This window comes from Onychostoma macrolepis, chromosome 20, assembly GCF_012432095.1.
Source record: "Onychostoma macrolepis isolate SWU-2019 chromosome 20, ASM1243209v1, whole genome shotgun sequence".
Taxonomy (NCBI): Eukaryota; Metazoa; Chordata; class Actinopteri; order Cypriniformes; family Cyprinidae; genus Onychostoma; species Onychostoma macrolepis.
The window spans coordinates 8,938,733-8,959,022 of NC_081174.1; the positions used below are offsets into that span (position 1 = coordinate 8,938,733).

Below are 20,290 nucleotides of genomic sequence, written 5' to 3' on the forward strand. Positions count from 1 at the left end.
CTCATAATTTACTGCATATTAATAGTTGGTAAGGTAGTTTTTAAGTTTCAGTATTGGGTAGGATTAGGGATATAGAATATGGTTGTGCAGAATATGTGCTTTATAAGCGCCAATAAACAGCTATTAATAATAGGCATGCTAATAAGCAACAAAGCCAATTTTTCATCATCATTACTACAGTCTTCAGTGTAAAGTGATCTTTCAGAAATCATTTTGATAATGTGCTGCTTTCTGTCTACATTTCTTCTTATTATGTTGAAAAGACTTGTGCTGCTTGATATTATTCTGGAAACCATTATAGTTTCAATGTTCTTTTATGAATACAAATTTTCAAAGGACATCATTTATTTGAAATAGAATTGTAACAAGGTAAATGATTTTACTGTCACTTTTGATCTATTGAATGCATTTCTTCAGAATGAATGTATTATTAATTATTGAGTATTAATTCCAAATTGAACAGTAGTGTATATGGGTATGGAACATTTAACGTTGAGCTTTTAATTCAGATAACAGACAATGCGTAGTTCAAATGTTAAATAATATTGCCCATAGCCAAACTATGTCCCATGAGACAAAGCACTTTCTTCAGACTGTGTGGGCTATAATAAGTGAATTTGGGTGGTGGGTGTAGTCTGACAGTCTTTCTCTGACTAGAGGAACTGTGTTGTAGCACTTCTGAGCTGTGTGGGAGGGACAACGAGAAACAAGAAGACAGAGCGTTTCAACTTTGTTTAATATAATACTTGTGTGTGGGCACTGTTCACTCTGGCTCTGTGTCAGTCAGAATGAAGAGATCACTCATCAAATCAGCGGCTCCCACACTCACCGCTCCACTCTTGTTTCTAAAGACGGAGAGAAGGAGGAAACAGGTCTGTCAGTAACGACCAGTGGGATGCTTCATAGTGACTGCAGTTACGTTCTGCTGCATCTGCCACCTAAAATTATCATATGAGAAAATAAAAATACACACACATCTCTAACCTGTCACTTTAAGTCTGGTGTACACATTTAATTTTTTTATTTATTTATTTTTTTCTCCAGTCCTTTACGCTTGTTGCTTGTCAGAAAATAAGAAAAGATTTCGTGTATGGAGTTTTCTGTGGTTGAGCTAGCTACTCAAGGTCATTTTGATAGTATTATCATAGCGTGAAGGGAATGCGAATTCCCTTATAAAATATGAAAAGGATATGTTCACTCATTTTCAACCAGCTTTGTATTGCTACAATGTCTGAAGTATTATGTAAATGAACAACCAGAGCTGATTATTTTCCAGCAAAATGTGCAATAATTTTTGATCTAATTTTTCACATTAAAATACTCCAACATAAGTATTTTATGAGAGTTTGTAAGAATTTGTATCCAAAAATGTATGATTTTTAGCATAAAGGTCCACTCCTAAACCATCAGCCTAAGCAGATTGTACAAAAACGTCTGAATGAGATTGTACAAATTCATCCAAATTAGCCATCAATTCGGCAAAGCGTAAATTAGCTATGAATTCTCATGAGATTGTGTTGGATGGCTCCAGTTGCTTTTGTATAAAACAAGAGAAACCGAGTCTGTGGTTGTGATGCAAGGGACATGTAAGCAGTGCTGTTACCGAGATGAGCAGACTGATGTACACATATCTGATCTACCATGCAGATCAAAATTAGAGAACACTTGATTTTTTTACAGAAATATTGTAATCTCCATTGTTCAAAGCTGAAGGGAATTGTATTTGTGGCTATACCATGCTAGTAGAACAGTGTTTCACAAAATGACGAAGGCATTTCAACAAAAACCCTTTATTTTGTGGAAATGAATCTTTATTCCAGTCTCTTCAATTCAGTGACTGTAGTGGGTTTCTTAGCCATAACTTTGTCTTCAAGGATTTTACAGAGATTTTCAATCGGGGTTAGATTAGGACTCTGGGCTGGCCATTTTATTATGACAATGGATTGCTGACTGTTTGGGCGATGAACGCAGGGAAGGAACTGCATGTTTCTGAAGGAGGTTCTGATAAACATTTTAATTCACTCTGGAATGTATCTGTATAAGAGGTTCATCCCCCAAACATGACATTTCCTCCTCCACCATTCACTGACTTCTTCACACGCTTGGTGTTCAGTCTTTCCCCAGTTTGACAACAAACATAATGTTTCTCATCAGACCCAAATAAATTAAATTTGCTCTCATCACTGAAGTGAACTCCGGACCAGTTCTCCTCTGTCTACACAACATACTCCTCAGGTTAGTCTAGCCTTTTGATTCTTTCTGCTGATGAGAGGTTTGGTCAGTGCAGATTTGGGCTTTCAATCCAAATTCTCTTAAAGGTCCCCTGAAGTGCCTTGAAACTTACAGCGTTATTCTGTGGTGACGTAATTTCAACTGAAACAGGAAGACAGGGCGGGACATATCGAGCAACCCTCCCCCTTTTTAAAATAGCCAATAGCGTTTTGTTTATATCTGCTCGGGCCAGAGCCATTGAGCTCGGTAAAGCCGCATTTGACAGCCACAGTCTAAAAGATTACCCCCTAGATTCAATATGAAACTCTTAGTAAAACAAAATAGTGATCATAATCATGCTGTAGTTTTAAAAGTGTTTGATATATGCCGCATATGATAGCCTACGCTCTGTGCGATCGTGTCTCTGGACTGGAGCCAAAGTCCGGATCAGACAATGCGCGCTACCGCAGTTTGCATGACACAGCGTGAAACCAGACCTCATTTGACCCAATCGAAAGCACATTTTCACTGTCTGAATCGTTCCCTATTGCCTACATAGTGCACTACGTGCCATTCACCGTACAGAAAATACTACCACTGTGAACAAGTGACCGATCTTAGCTGGCGCTTCAGCGTGTATTTATAGTGTGTGTGTGGGGGGGACTCTAGAGAACTTTTGAATTGGTCAGAAGATCTGATGAGAAGATGAATTACAAGGTGACATCAAAAAAATTGTTTATCCATTTTGGCCGAAGCTTTGAATGCTTATATCTTCTAAATCCAAATTTTGTCACTGTTTTGGAGCACACTGGCTTATAGATAACCTTAAGACAAACATATTGATAATAACAACCAAAAAACTTAAAATTTGATTTCATGGGGACTTTAAACATCAAGACACTGTATGCCTAGACACTTACCCAGTTCAGCGCTGAACTGGCAAGCAATTCCAGCTGCAGTGTTGAACCGATTCCGCATTGAGATTCTCTGCATTATCCTTTCCTCTCATGCATTTGTCTTTCATGGACAACTGGCCTTTTGGGGGGACTTGAATGAATTAATGACATTGTAAAGATGCAAAATTCGAGAAACCACAGATTTGGAATGACCAGCTTCTCTTGCAATATCTGCTACTGGCCTCCATCTGGACAATTTACTGTCAGAGGGTTTCAGTCGCTTTAGAATGGCTCACCATCTTGCAAAGTCAGTGAAAACTGCGCTTTTACTCCTTAACATCAAATAGGACTAAGCAGTGACCTCGAAGTCTAGGAAATTGTAGGTTCTCAAATTTTCACTGTATATGAATGGTGCTATCGAGCAATCGGAATTGCATTCCAAGGCACTATGTAATAACTAATGTCAACAAAATAATCCTAACTGTAAATTTTTCAGGTGCAAAAACTATGATAAAAATCATCATGCTAATGTTAAAAAAATCATTCATTTTCTCTTATTAAAAGATAGAATAAGATCCATGTCTAAAGATGAACATTTAAATTGAACAACCATTGTTGGAGTCTAATTACCCTTCATAATGAAAATAAAAGCACGTTGTGAAGCTTTATGGAGAGTAATGATTCTTTTGCTAGTAATTCTGCAAAAGAGCTAAAACAAGCCCAGAATAATTTCCATGGGACAATGGATTTTCTGGTACCAGGAGGCTTCTGTGTAATTTTTGCATCACAGAGCTGCTGAGGGTGAACAAAACTGAAGCACTTTCATGTGTAATGAATACAAAAAGAGAGGAGATGAAAGCCAAGATCTTTTATCTTTGGTGATATCAATGTATAAAAGAGGAGTCTGGGACCTGGCCGACCCATCCCGCTTTTCACAGAGGTTTCTCAATTCCACTTTCACATTTTAAGAATAGGGAACTGAGCTGAACGGGGAGTTCAATATCAGACAGCTGTTTCATTGGCTTTGAAGAACCAGTGGATGTTTACATATTTATTATTCTTACTTACCGTTTTATCTCCTTCCCTCCATCCTCTCAGACATTAGCTGTCTGCTAGATAGTAAGGCACAAACTTAATGAAATTCATTCAACTTTTTACTCAATTCGCCTTACTCATCTTTCAAAATCTCACTGTTTTTTGTTTCCTTTCATGCATGATTGGTATATTTTTTGGTCAGGCAGAGTACCAGCATAAGGCATGCAAACTATTAAACTACATTTATAAATTCAATGCTTAATATTTTAAATTGGTTTTATTACAGACATATGGTTTTATTCCCAGTGCCAGATGACACAAGAGGTAAATAAGAATTATTTCCTGGAACAGATAATCATGTTTGGCTGGACTGACTCTTCCAGGAAAGCCTCCGTAATCTGGCTGATTTTTCAACCGGTTAAAGCCTCACAAATTTGTTGGAGATTCAGAGGGCGTGCTGAATGCAGCATACCTACTTATTCAATTCAATTCAAGTTTATTTGTATAGCGCTTTTTACGATACAATCGTTGCAAAGCAGCTTTACAGGAAATTAAGTTTCTACTATATATATGCATACACATACGCACACATGCGCATATATATACACACATACACGCAGAAGAAACCCAATATATTTAAGTTATGACAGACTTAACTTATTGAAACAATGAACAGGAACACTACATGAGCTATAAAGAACTCAAAAATAAAAGTTGTGCATGAATGAGAACAAGAAAGCACGTTAGAAAGTGAAACAAACAAAAAAAATCTAGTAACACTAACAATAGGCATAGAAATTTTGGTTGCACTTTATTTTACAGTGTACTTACAGACAGTGTACCTACCTAAGAAAGTACTGTTAATATAAGGTAACTACATGGTGTAGGTTCAGGGTAAGTACCTAGTTTTTACCTAGTTATTGTATTTACTGAAATAAGAACATAGTATTTACACTGCAAAAAGTGATAAGTTGACTTAACTTAAAAAAACTGAGTAAACCCGTAGCCTTAAAATTATTAAGTAAATAACAGGTTTCCTCAATTTTTTTAAGTTAAGTCAACTTATCACTTTTTACAGTGTACATGAGTAACATGACTGTAAAATAAAGTGCTAATGACAATTTCATTCCATTAAGCACCTTAATCTACTGGTAATTTCTCATTTTTTTCATTGTATTTTGTTAAAGTAAACCTTATAATCTTGTAAACTTTGATTTTGTACAGTAGTTATGTTACAGTTACAATTGTCCTGTGTATTGAGTTCCTGCCTGTTTAGTTCCTTGTCGTCTGGTCTACTCGTTACATTCCTTGTGTTCCTGTGTGTCTCAGTCCTGCCTTGTCCTGCCCTTCATTAAAGACTGTATTTTGAGTTATTCTTCATCTCCGTGTTCCTCGTTCCTCCCCGCTGTGTGCACCGTGACAACATCACAGGAATCAATTTCATTTTTAAATATATTAAAATAGAAAACAGTTTTAAATTGTAATGATGTTTTGCAATATTACTGTATTTTTGATCCAACAAATACAGCCTTAGTGATTATAAGAGGCATGCTGACCTGTGAAAAACAACTGAAGATTTAAAATCGTAGTTATGCAGTAAATTTAAATGGGCATTAAAACTGAATATTCCCCTTACTTACTTTTTACCCCTTATAGTACTTATAGCTGTAAACTCCTCGAAATAGCACTAATGTACATCCTCTTTACTCCCCTACCAGCAAAAAACACAAAAAAAAACAAAAACTGATCTTCGGCAAAATTCAAACTAAAGTTATGTCATCATTTCAATAAATGCTCAACAGTTTTTGAGTGAGATGTAAAAGCTAGTGAAATATTAATGACACTGCTGTTAATGCTATCTGCATTGATAAAAGCGAATCTGAAGATCCTTCAAAGACAGAAACGGATGAGGCTGAGAGGTTGTGAATAAAAAAAGTCAGTCATTTATTATTAAAGAGCCGTTCTGCGGTGGCACAGAACCTCATAAAAAGCCAGTAAGTGTGATCCAAAAATACATCTTCACAAATCATCTATCTTTCGCATCAAAATTTCATGGGTGAATTTCGCAATTCTATACATATAATAAATCTTTGCATTTTCTCATTGTTATTCAGCGGCGCTTGCCTCAAGCATTTGACATTTATTACAGTGAGATGGAGGGAACGGGTGAAGGCCCTGCGGATGACAGAGAACAGATGGTTTAGCACACAGGAGTCTCTTGAGGACACCAGCGCTTAATGACAGATGTACATCCAGACAGTCAACGTAAATCTCAGAGAGAAGATGCAGAGAACACAAGAACGCCATGCTTTCTGCCTTTTGCTGCATCTGTAAATACGATACAAGATATTTATATGCAGATGTGAGATCTGAAAAGTGTGGCGACACATTATAAAACTTATGAGCTGGCTCATGAATATTAATTAGATGATGAAATGCATGCACAGCCATATTAAATGGTTACTCCACCCCAGAATGAAAATTTTGTCATGCAAACAGCGTATGCTGTTCTGTGTCAGCCGCACCACACGGATATGTTTTCTACGTTTATTTACGCTTTGATTTGAATGAAAACAGCATACGCTGTTTGAGTTCAGTGGATATTCTCCAAAATGGCGCTACGGTGAATTGTTGAATAAAGTCATTATTTTTGTTGTTTTTTTGCATACAAAAAGTATTCTCGTAGCTTCATAACATTACGGTTGTACCACTGATGGCAGATGGACTATTTTGACGATGTCTTTCATACTTTTCTGGGCCTTGACAGTGTTAATTCTTTGGCAGTCAATGGGACAGTCACAAGCCTCCCGGTTTTCATCCAAAATATCTTAAATTGTGTTCCGAAGACGGACGAAGCTTTTTACGGGTTTGGAACGACATGGGGGTAAGTGATTATTGACAACATTTTCATTTTGGGGTGGAGTAACCCTTTAACTGATTTGCTGACAAACATATACGCAGTAGATGCTAACCATAGCAGCCAAGCAAAACAAAGTTAAAATACACAAAAATAAAATGATTACTGTGCAAAAATGTGGGCCAGGAATGAAAAATCTAGATGGGTGTATTTCAGTATCTTGATAATGAGGTTTACAGTAGATAATTTCACTGTAACAAAGAAAATGTGTAGAAAAATAGATGTGCTGTCTGAATATTCTCCTTTTCCTTTAAGTTTACAGACATTACCATCAACCTGTAAAAAATAAATAAATAAATAAATAAAAATCAATCAATTAATTCCGAAGATTACTTCAATAACACTGCACTGGGCCCTATTTTATCGACTTTTCCTAGAACTTAAACTATAAACTAAACTAATTTCTTAAAGGAATATTTCACCCAAAAATTTAAAATTTTCTGAAAATGTACTGCCCTTCAGGCCAGACAAGATGTAGATGAGTTTGTTTCTTCATCAGAACAGATTTGTAGAAATTTAGCATTAAATCACTTGCTCACCAGTGGATCCTCTGCAGTGAATGGGTGCCGTCAGAATGAGAGTCCAAACAGCTGATAAAAACATCACAATAATCCACACGACCCCAGTCCATCAATTACTGTATTGTAAAGTGTAAAGCTGTGCGTTCGTAAGAAAAAAATCCATTATTAAGAACATTCTGATGGCACCCATTTCCTGCAGTGGATCAAATATAATTATATAATATTATTTATAATATGGATGATTATTTATGATTATATAGATTGTTTTCTGTATATTTGTTTATTATTTATTATATGTGAACGATTGTTTTTATTGTAAAAACATTCAGAGCTGATCAAGCACAGAGCATGAATGCTTTTTAAAAACTTTTATATATCACTTTACTGCAATCACAATCACATCACATGTGCAGCTGTCATAATTAAATTAGAAACAATTGATTTGTGCTGTCATCATTTGCTGTTAATATTTTTGTTTTAAAATATTTCAGAGTTGTTCTGTGTAATTAATTGGGTGGCACACATGAAACTAATACTGGAGCTTTGTTGAGGATACAGAGATGGAAAAAAATTGAATTGTCCTTAATTTCAGTACAACAAATGATTTAATCCATTTTCTTTTCTGTTTGGAAGCCTCACAATGACAGCAGAGCAGCTTTTGGTGTGAATGTGGATTAATGTCCACGCTAAATAAATCTGAAGAGCTTAATGACATAGTTATGCAGATTGTGGAGCGCTGAGACAGTCTGTAAGAGTGTTAAGTGGAATAATCCCACCATGTGGCAGCCTCAGAGGAACTTGAGCTCCAGCCACTTCCTGTGTGAGGATTTTGGGCTAAATGATTACATACATCACCTACAAAAACTATCCAGAAGTTATAACTATTTAAATGTCAGTGTGTTTCTCACACAAAGCTATTGTATGACTTTGAAAGAAAATCAGATGAACCACTTTTATGATGGTTTTATAGTGGTTTTTGGTCATTTATGGAGCTTGACAGCCATTGGTCTTCATCACAACATTGCTTTTTGTTGGAAAAAAATAAATAAGTCATTCAGATTGTATAACAATGTGAGGCTGAGTAAATGACGACCGAGTTTTCAATTCTGGGTGAACTATCCCTTTAAGAGGGTCACCAAACAGCTGTAACCTGTTACCACCATTAACTTCCCACCTAATAAAAGACATACTTTAAAATTAAGATAAAATATCAAGCCATTCCTCAATTGCAATTGCAGACCGACCGGTGACTGTTGTCACATTCACATGTTCTCAATTTCACTTCTCTCTCTCACTATCTCTCTCTCTCTCTCTTTTATGAGGCATGATCTCGGATAAATCCACTTATGTGGAGATAAGGTCTGCCCGTGGAGTTACACTCCTGGTTAAATCATTAGGCTTGAATGTGTCAGTCACTGTCCGTGAACTCTGTGGGCCCTGGTAACCTGAGTTACTTCATACACAAATTCTTCCAGAGACACTTTAATACACCCCCACCCTCAGGAAGACACATACACCACAGGGAGGGTATCGGGTGGGAGAGGGAGACATGTACATAAAACTCAGTGGGAAACAGGCTGTAAAACCACCACTTTAATCTCAAGTCAATGTTAGAAGCACAAGGCCTGCGGGTGATAATGTGTTATCGACCAAATGTGATCTGCCCTTCAACCCAACCACAAGTAACTGGGTGTAAAGAGAGAGAAGAGCAAAAATCAATACAGCTCCTCCTAAATTCCTTTATTATAAGAAACTGTTAAAGAAGGAAATATATGGATGCCTCCAAGTATTTATTTGTGTTACATTTAGAAATTTAAAATTCAAAAATGTAGTTGTGTAAAAAACGTCTAAAATTAGCACTCAACAAAAGACAAATGCAAGTAGAAATGGGCTTTATGCATAAGATAAAAAATTATGTAAATTAACTTTTAATAAAGGGGAAAAAATTAAGCACCAGTATGTATGTATATACAGTGCTGCTTGAAAGTTTGTGAACCCCTTGCAGAATCTGTGAAAATGTGAATAATTTGAAGAAAATAAGAGAGATCATACAAAATGCATGTTATTTTTTATTTAGCACTGTCCTGAGTAACATATTTTACATAAAACATGTTTACATTTAGTCCACAAGACAAAAATAGCTGAAATTATTAAAATAACCCAATTCAAAAGTTTGGGAACCCTTGGTTCTTAATACTGTGTGTGGTTACCTGGGTGATCTACAACTGTTTTTTTTTTTTTTTGTGACGGTTGTTCGCGAGTCCCTTGTTTGTTCTGAACAGTTAAACTGAGCGCTGTTCTTCAGAAAAATCCTCCATGTCCTGCGGAATCTTCAGTTTTCCAGCATCTTTTGCATATTTGAACCCTCTCCAGCAGCGACTGTATGATTTTGAGATCCATCTTTTCACACTGAGGACAACTGAGGGACTAAAACACAATTATTAAAAAAGGTTCAAACATTCACTGATGCTCAGAAGGAAACACAATGCATTAAGAGCCTTAAAACTTTTGAACAGGATGATGATGATGATGTCCAAATTGTTCTTAGTTTGACGAAATATAATTTTTTTCCTATTTAGTACTGCCCTTCGGAAGCAACAGAAGATACTTGCATGTTTCCCGGAAGACAAATTAAGTACAATTTACCTTGATCTTCAAATTCAAAATGTCTTCACCCCCCGGTTCTTAATACATCGTGTTTCCTTCAAGAGCATCAGTGAATGTTTGAACCTTTTTTAATAGTTGTGTTTGAGTCCCTCAGTTGTCCTCAGTGTGAAAAAATGGATCTGAAAATCAGAAAAAAGATGCTGGAAAAAAATATTCCATGGTCTGTCTGAATACTGGATTCTGATTGGCTGGCAGTTATGCAGTATAATCGTTTAATGCAGTTCCAAGTCAGTTTAATCACCGTTCCATGCACTGCTTTAATTGATACACACTAACCAACACACATCTGCTTTTGAAGACAATTAATTTAAAAAATGGATCTCAAAATCATACAGTCGCTGCTGGAAAAGATGCTGGAAAAAAATATTCCATGGTCTGTCTGAATACTGGATTCTGATTGGCTGGCAGGTATGCAGTATAATCGTTTAATGCAGTTCCAAGTCAGTTTAATCACCGTTCCATGCACTGCTTTAATTGATACACACTAACCAACACACATCTGTTTTTGAAGACAATTAATTTAAATAAATGTGGTCTTACCGCACTATTTCATCTCTGTGTATGATTTGAAGTGGCAGAATGCTAGCGCTAACTAGACATAACTGACAAAAATAACCATAATTTTTACCCATTCGGTCAAATATTGCGCTGCAAAGAGCAATACAAGTTTTAACTTGTCTATAACTTGGCAAATGATCAAATGATCAAAAAGAATGATCAAATAATTCAAGATAAGGGGGCAGAAAATGTATATATTTATATCCATTCATATAGTTAATCAGCATGGTTACAAATGTGATATTGATTTTATACAACAGTTCAATAAACAAAAGTTAATATCAAAAGCCTTACATTTTAGACACCATATTGCCTGTTTTTGCTCTATTTCGCCAACAAAAAAACATTCTAAACACAGCCACAGCGCTGTTTTGCATCTCTGAGCAACATGACAGTGTTTCATTCCTAAATGATTCAACCGTTTAAATGATTCGGTTCAATCGCAATGACTCACTTATTAACGGTGACTTGCTGCCACCTACTGGCGGTTTTAATTTTACATTTAAAGTATCTTTTCATTTTTTAAATAATTTCAAATATCAGTATTCAACATTTTGTGTTTAAAATATCAAAACTTTATTTATGCATTTGTAACTGCAGGTCCATGTCCCTCTAAGCTGCATTAACATGTGAAAATACATCTAAATGCCATAAACTTCTGCAAAGATGAATTTTCTTGATACTGATTTCATTTGTTTAGTAACAGCCTAAATGTATTATTATTATTATTGATTGATTAAATGTAAGAAAAAATGGCTTTATAAAGGTCTTTAAAAATGCCCATAAAAGGTTAAAAATCAATTTAAACTTATATGAAAAGATTCATTTATATCACTACTGTGAACTGACCACCACACAGAATATAAAGAATATCAAAAACTATAGGAGTCAGCTGTCCACGCTAGTCCTTAAGATATCAGCACAATAACACACTCAGCAAAAAAATAAATAAAAAATATATATATATATATATATATATATATATATATACATATACATGGTGCTTAGTTTAATATATATATATATATATATATATATGTGTGTGTGTGTGTGTGTGTGTGTGTGTGTGTAATTTATTTTTCTTCTTTAATGAAAGGTCATTTTGGACCTTTTATAAACATAATTTTCCATACAGTTCTGTTTTCTCAGTACCACAGTAGTGGGTGTGAAATTACTACCTCTCCAAATTACTTTTTGAATTTGCTGTAACTAAGGAAACATTTATTATAATGATTGTCATTACACCAAAACTCTTCAGTTACTAAACTTAAACCCTTCATTTCATGGTTAATACAATGGCATCCAAAAAGTAATACCATTTCTGATGGTTCAGTACATCTCTAATGAAACACAAAGAGACACAGGCTTGATTCACTGTGCTCTGATTCTTGTTGTCTGCATTACATACCTGATGCTTTAAGTCACTTCTTTGAAACAAACTTCTGCGATGCATTACAGTACCATCTTGTTTGCATTAAATTACTGATCTAAAAACCTGATTTCAACTTAATATTGCACATCAGAAAGAATTTAAGAAAATTAGGGCCATTTTCAGGACCCATCTGTCGGTCTGGTCACTGGTAAAGAGCTCAGAATGGGGAAGGATTCGTTTCGAGAATCTGGTGTCACATCACACCAAAGCGGTTGTATTTTAAACTGCTTTTAGAAAGACCTTTTGGAAATTTCCCAAGGTATGTTCAGTGTCAGAGAATAACTGACCCATCTCTGACTCATCTAGTTCCCATTAATACATAATTCCAGATCTGGAAAACCCAGATAAATGGAGAACTGAGGTTTATGAGGAATGTATACTGTACGTAGGAGGACAGGCACTCGTCTTGGGTAAATGCTCCTCATGGATCAGCATTGACCCTCTGCTTTGGTCACAGATGTTCTTTCTCTGTGATTCTTGTGGACTGAGAGCCCTGCAGACTTTAATACAATCACAGCACTATTTTAATCTGCTGCTTTGCAGATGGTTGATTAGGAACCTAGTATGTGTCGTATTTTTCCACCAGGAGGGTTTTATCTGTGATCTTAATAACCAAGATTCCTTTATTTTCTCTCCTTTATTCTCCGGCTTCCTACCAGACAGTGTCCTACTTCTTTCTGGAGGATGCTCAAAAAAAGCTGGCTCTTCTTCTCCAATCTTTAAGAAAAGAGAAGAGATGGCAATTATTTTTGTTCTCTTCCAAGATAAAAAAAAAAATTATCTGCAATGGTTTTTCAAACAAAACTCCATTCTATCAAGCTGTTTCAAGTCTCCAAAACTGCTTGAAGTCCTGCTTGAGGGTTAACATCCTGTCCAGCTGCTTTGAATTAATTCTTTTCAATGTCAGAGAAGAAGAAAATCAGAAGTTGTATATTGTAAGCAGACAAAGAAGCTTATTAAAACCTTGTATTTACATCGGGAAATTTTCTTGGTGTCATCAATTAGTCCAGAGTGATCTTGGTATATGTAAGAATAATTTTGCCTCAATAAACTCCTAACTCCTGCTTATTAATAATTAGTAGGTAGTTGTTAGGTATTGGGTAGGATTAGGGATGTATAATATGGTCATGCAGAATATGTGCTTTTTAAGTAATAATAAACAGCCAATATGTCAATCATAGGCATGCTAATAAGTAACTAGTGAGAACTGGTCCCTATACTAAAGTGTTACCCTATTCACAATAGACAATGGGACTTTTTTGTTAGTTTAACTGATGATATTTTGCTAATCTGACTTTTAAAATGCACTTTTAGAGACGTTCAAAATGTACACATCCCAATTTTATAAAAGATTGGAACAAATATTTTCTGGAACCTTTCAGAGGACACCACTGCAGGTTAAATACTAAGCGGGACGTTCATTTAACAATAAATTATGGAGAAAAATGGTCAGAAAAAGACCTTTTAATAAATGGCTTCCAGATGGGACTTGTCTATTATGGCAGACCAATATTTAAAAAAGTGCATTATCAATAACAGCATCAATTTTCCTAGTAAAGTTGATAAATAGTGAAAAATAACTGAGCTGTGACACATGATAACAAATATCACATAAATCAGATGTAATATGAGGTATATTCATTTCATTTAGAGGTTTAGGAGACTTTCTAACATTGTATATGGTTTTGGCTTTATTTTGATTAGCAAAATTCTGCGGAACCCTGAAGATATTTAAAAAAAGAGTTCATAAAATCAACCAATATTCATTCCATGAATTCAACATTCTGTTTGTTGTATTTATGATAAATTAAATCAATAATGTAAAATATACCATCACAACGGTTACACTTTATTTTGACATGTCAACTAACTCTCGTTTGATTATTAATAGACTTTTAGGTTAGGTTTAGGGTTATGTCAGGCAGGGTTAGTAGAATAAGTTGACATGTATTTGCAAAGTTACTTATAGTCAGCTGAATGTCATTTGTTGGACTATTAATATAGAAATATTAAGCAGACAGACTACTAATACTCTAATGACTAGTTGACATGTAGTTGCAAAGTTACTTATAGATATTAGAACATCTCTAGGATTACCAACAATTACTAACACATTCCTCATTTACAGTTTCATTCTGCTCTTTTGTTTTAAAATATATTTTGTCTGAAAAAATATATAAACATTTGTTAATCTCTAAAGCTGTTCATAAAGCATTTGTTTTAGATGCATAAATGCACTGATATCTTATGTTTCACTCTCTATGCAGACAAAAAAAAATAGATGTGTGCAAGAACTACACTATTCATACGAATATATATAAATTCTAATCACATTATATAGTAATGTCACAAGTCCCCCTTTAATTCTGACAGGTTTGATTTATTAAACCTCTTTCCTTAAGTGAAAAAACAAAACATTTATTTTACAAGTACTCTTTAACACGGTCATAAAGTCATTCAGAACTGCTTGGCAGAGGCATTATAAAGAGGAGGCATTATGTTATTATGATTACAACCATTAAACCTGAAGAGCTAAAAATTACTATCATGAAAGAAGCCATTCCTATGCTACCAGCACTACGATGTGTGGACAAATCACCTCTGAAGTTCCAGTGATACTAGTTAGAGTGCCTTAAATGCCAATGTTAACTTTTGATGAGACAAAATTGTGTCCACATGCAGGCTGTGGATTGATTCTGAAGGATGTTTGTTTTTATACTGGCTGCCATTTTGTTTCACTTGATGTAGTCTAAAATGGCACATCTTTTTTTAAAAAGGGCTGAAAGGGCATTTTTCTTATGAATATTTAAGAGTTGATTTGCATAAGCTCCAGAATATGCCAAGACATGCCCAGGACTAAGAATGTTGTGATTAAATATAATTTATAAATCAGATGATTTATTGTGCTTTTTTAAAATTTTATCTGATTGGTTAGACAACAAACGGCCAACAAATCAAATAATGAGACATTTTCCCCATTGCTCACTCTTGCCAAGTTTAAATGGATGGTTTATGCATATGTAACATTCAAAACAAACATCAGAGCAGATTTATTCTCCAGTGTCACAGTTCAATAAAATAGACAATCATAATCCTTCAGAAGTAAAGGCGGCGTATCCTACTGATTCTTCAAGATTAGCTGTTGAGATGGTCTGTTCAACCCATTATTTTAATATATTACTGTTGTATATTTTTGGTCCACCAAAGAGTGTCCTGTGCACACTTTGTATATCTGTCTTTACAACCACAAATTACCGTCCCGTAACATTTTATGATCCAATAAATATGGGTTATTGGGAGATGAAAGAAGCAGTCTTCCATAAAACAGCTTTACTGTAAGGATGTGCAGATGCTGTTGAAACCTCTAATAAAATCAGCTCTGGACACACTGAACACTCTCCACCTGCTCGTGATTAAGAGGGACTTTGGAGGGCACCATCTGCTCTCTGGCTCTCTGACCAGAGCGAGAAGGCAGGGTACGGAAGGATAACAACTGGAGAAGACCTCAAGGGAGCTGTGAAATCCAGTAAGTCTAGTCTGTCTCCCAGTCACTTTAGGGCATCTACACATCCCTGCGCTACCTTGAATTCTTGTCAAGCAGACTATACTGTCAAGCTAGTATTGAGTTTTTGAGCGAAACTGCAGGTTAATGCACTTCTGTCTGACATCTGGAACTTGAGACTGCGGTATCATCTCATCAATCTGACTCAAAGAAAAAGTGGAACTATTGAGCAGCTTTACATGTCTTGGTGTCCCTCAAAACGTTCCTTCTGATAAGGAATAATAAGCTAGCAACATGGTAACAATGTGTTATTTTTTATTTTTTTTATAAACATGGCACAATACAGCACTAGGATTGAATGGAAATTAAGAGCAAAACAAACAGTACACTAGTGTATATATATTAGCAGAACATACAGCTAATTTTTTTAATAACTGTCAAGAAAGATGGTAATGCAAGGTCAAGTGTGGAAGAAACTGTGCACACTTCTATGTGCACAGTTTGCATACAATAGCCTACACAGCAGCAATAGGCTAGTAAAGGTGCACGCCATATCGTAATTACGGTAACACTTTATTTTAAGGTCTTTTAACTAGCTGCTTATTAGCATGCATATTAATAGAATTTTAGCCATTTATTAGTTGTAATTAAGCACATATTAATGCCTTATTCTACATGACCTTATTCTACATCCCTAATCCTACCCAATACCTAAACTTAACAACTACCTTACTAACTATTAATAAGCAGCAAATTAGGAATTTATTGAGGGAAAAGTCGTAGTTAATAGGGAATAAGTGTTCCCTATTCTAAAGTGTTACCGTAATTACCATTAATACGAGATATGATACAACGAGAGCATTTTGTGTTTTTGTGTCAATTATGGCAAAAACTGAAAAAACGTTTACATAAAATGCTCCCATTTCATTTTCTTAATGTGTAATGTTTTTAAGTTTGACACGAGGTAGCTCACACTACGCCCTTTAGATGTAGTGATGTCAAATAAGCGGTTTGCTGAAGTCCGTGAATGTGAATGATCGATCTGCCCCGAGTTCACAGGTTGGATATCTGACTTCAAGCAGCGTTATAGACGTTATTTCCAAGTAGGAGGTGGGAGCAATCAAAACTTCGAGACATCTGGAACGCAGCATAACATGGCAGTAGTTATTCCAAACAAAGCCTCTATTCTGTCTTGTACCATCTTTATTCTGTGATAAATGTTGCTGACATACAAGAATGTTAATGTGTTTTCTGTTCGTATAATGTAGTTTTACACCTTAACATGTTTAACAGTAGCCAGCATAACAAACAACAAACAAACAAGAAAGGTTCATTCTTAAAAGGACTATAATGACATTTCCGTGCAAGGATTGTATAAATTGTGCCATAACATTATATTTCATAAGACAGTTAACTGAATTGGATGGCTGAAGGAACATTAGAAGCAATTAGAAAAAAAAAAAAAAAAAAATTATATGCAAAGGATTTTTTTACAAGAGAAAATAAAGGTGGTTTTAAATACTTTCTTTCTTATCTCAGTTTAATATGCAAAGACAAATATTGTGAGTAAGCCATTGGTAGGTGGCTGTGCTGCTGTCAAAACATTGCTCCGATTCTTTGAGCATCCCAACACAGCAACTGTGGCTCAGTGTTATTTTAGTATTATTTATATAACATTATAGTATTTATTCATATTTTAAATTAGTCTGGACATAGGAAATGATTCACTTTTAAAAGTGCTGTTGTGAAATCGCTTCTAAAGAAAAGACTTGGACTGATCTCTCCTTAATAACTATAGTCCAATTCTGAATATTTCATTTTCAATTAAGATCTTATAAAAAAAGTTGTATTGCAACAGCTTAATCAATTTTTGGATCAAAATAGTATTCGGGAGAAATATCAGTCAGGTTTCAGACAAGGTCATAATACTGAAAGAGCATATTAAAGGTAGTAAATGATCTGAGAATAAATACAGACAAAGGTAATGCATCCGTTTTAATCCTCTTGTTAAAATGGCATGTGCAGTATTTGACATGGTCGATCATTGTGTTCTGATAAACAGTTTGGAAAAATGTATAGGTCTCTCTGGTAATGTTTTAAATAGATTCAAAACGTATATATTACAGAAAGGAACTTTTTTGTGAATATAGGTGATTGTACATCAAAGAACAATGACATATTTTTTGGTGTTCCACAAGGATCAACCCTTGGCCCAGTTTTATTTTCATTATATATGCTGCCTCTAGGCAGCATAATTCAGAAATTCTACATGAATTATCATTTTTATGCTAATGACATACAATTATATATTTTGGTTGATCCCAGAGACACTGTTGTAATAGAGAGATTGTCGAACTGTCTGTCTAGCATTGTAAAATTGATAAATGCAAATTTTATAAAACTGAATGAAGATAAAACTGACCATGCATTTATCTTCTCTCGACTTGATTGCAGTAGTGCTATGTATACTGGCTTACCAAAGGATTCTAGTTAGTTACATTTGATGCAAAATGCAGCGGCCAGAGTATTAATGAATTTAAAGAAGCAAGAACATATTACACCGGTTTCAACTGAATTACATTGGTTACCAGTTCATCAAAGGTTTGATTTTAAGATTATTTTATTAGTCTATAAAACATTGCATAATCTGGCACCATCGTACATTTCTGACTGTCTAAATATATTCCTAACAGAATGTTACAATCCTCTATAGCACTGGTCTTTTGGCACAATACAGTAAATCTTAAGAGATCTGGTGGTACCTCTTTTAGTCATTAGGCCTATGCTCCAGAAATCTGGAACAGTCTACCAAAAGATGTGAGAGAGTCCACTAGTATGCATAGTTTTAAAAGGCGGGTTAAGACATATCTTTTTAAAGTAGCTTATGAGTATAATAGTGTGTAATTTTGCATTTGTTTTATTTTATCTTTTGTGCCTTTTCTTTTTTCTTCTATATTTGTTTACTTGTTGAATCATTTTGTGCTTTATTTTATATTGATATTGTATTTTTAATATTTGTTTTTTGCTTGTGAAGCACTTTTATGTATGAAAAGTGCTATATAAATAAATTATGCTGTTATGTTAGCTTTTTATTTTTATATTGTCAGTTTTAATTTTTAGTACTTCATTTTAAAAAATGTTTTATTTTTGTTAGTTGCCAATGTAACATTATATTTAGAAAATATATTTGTTAAAAAATTATAAAAATATTTAATGATAACATATTTCTATATTTATACTTAGTCCAATTTAATTTAATAATACAATTTAAAAAAATTGTGTTAGTTAACAATAATTAATAATTTGTCTCTTTGACCAAAAAAAAAAATAATAATAATAATAAAATTTAATTAAATTAAAAAAAAAACAGACAGGGGAAGTGTTCAGGGTCACCTGTTTGAAGTCTTTATTTTTGCAGTTTTGTTTCAAATAGAAATCACACAGGCTTTCAAAGAAAATATCAAATCTTTAATGACCGCACTACAAGTCAATGATTTGATTTATGAAGAAATCAAATAATAGTTTTGTTTGCCATCTGACCGCTTTTAGTATCTCATTCATTGATTACGTGAAGGCTGCCAAAGAATAACTGATTTTCTGTTTGACAACCTTCACTTGACAAAAGGGTTTTGCTGTGGTCTGAGGTGAATGAGGTAAGAATACAGGCTATAAACTGCAGCAGTAATGTAATAAGCGGTATATTCACTGCACAGTCAAGAACAAAGATCCAAAGAAAACAAGTAAAGGTCACCATGGACAAAAAAGACAGAAAGCCACAATAACTCAATAGAATGTGATTTTCAACCAACAAAGATGATTTAGAGTTAGCATGAATAAAAGAGAACAGGTAAGTATAAAAATTATTTTTAGGGTTCCTTATCTGATGGCATTTTGAAAGCTTTTAACACCTTAGAATATTTACATTTTTCTACATTCTTTCTGGCTGTGAGTAACATCTGCCTCTGAAAGAAGATTTTTCTTGTTGGGTGAAGGGTTTTCTAAAAAGGTAATCGATCCATCACAGAAATGTTTTGTACAGCCTCTACACTTACATTTAGAGAAAGAAGTGATTTTTAAATGGCTCATCAGCTGGCATTTCTTAAAAAGAATGACATCTCTGGATGTTAGTGCTGGACTGTTTTGGCTCTTCAGCTGTGCTCCTCAGGTAACTAATAATTTTTTAGATGTTTGTGAGGGAGTGAAGACTGACACAGTGGGGGTTTGCGCTGGCAGGTCTTGGAGAGGCTTTAAAAAATGCAAATAGACAGATACAAATAAAAGTGCCCATGAGTAGAATGAAAAAGGGGCGTACTATGCTTGTCAGCTGGGAGACGTGAAGGTCAGGTTGTCTGCTGCGACCGCACCTGAACTTCCACAAAGTGTCAATGGAGAGAAAAGATACTGTATTTATGGCAGCAGTGACAAGACATGATAAGCATCGCGCCTGCCTCGTCATGCACTACCAGCAGAACTCTTCTTCTTTGCCTTGACGGTGATGTTTCAAGCAAAGACATCGGTTTAAGGAAATCTCCCTCAAAAGTCTCTTTAACC

At 34.8% G+C, this 20,290-nt stretch overlaps 1 protein-coding gene across 4 annotated transcripts in view; it reads right to left on the bottom strand.

The window, feature by feature from the left end:
- Positions 1 to 718: 718 nt before the first annotated feature.
- The window catches only part of LOC131527424 (uncharacterized protein C2orf81 homolog), a 30,270-nt gene continuing 10,698 nt past the window's right edge, over positions 719 to 20,290 (bottom strand). The window contains exon 4 of one of the 4 annotated variants that reach the window (XM_058756503.1): positions 719 to 845. The gene's annotated coding sequence lies outside the window, so the exon portion shown is untranslated. Of the gene's footprint in view, positions 846 to 6,107; positions 6,471 to 11,880; positions 12,955 to 16,509; positions 16,877 to 20,290 lie in introns of those variants that run through there. The other 3 variants (XM_058756502.1, XM_058756500.1, XM_058756505.1) reach the window with 3 other exon arrangements.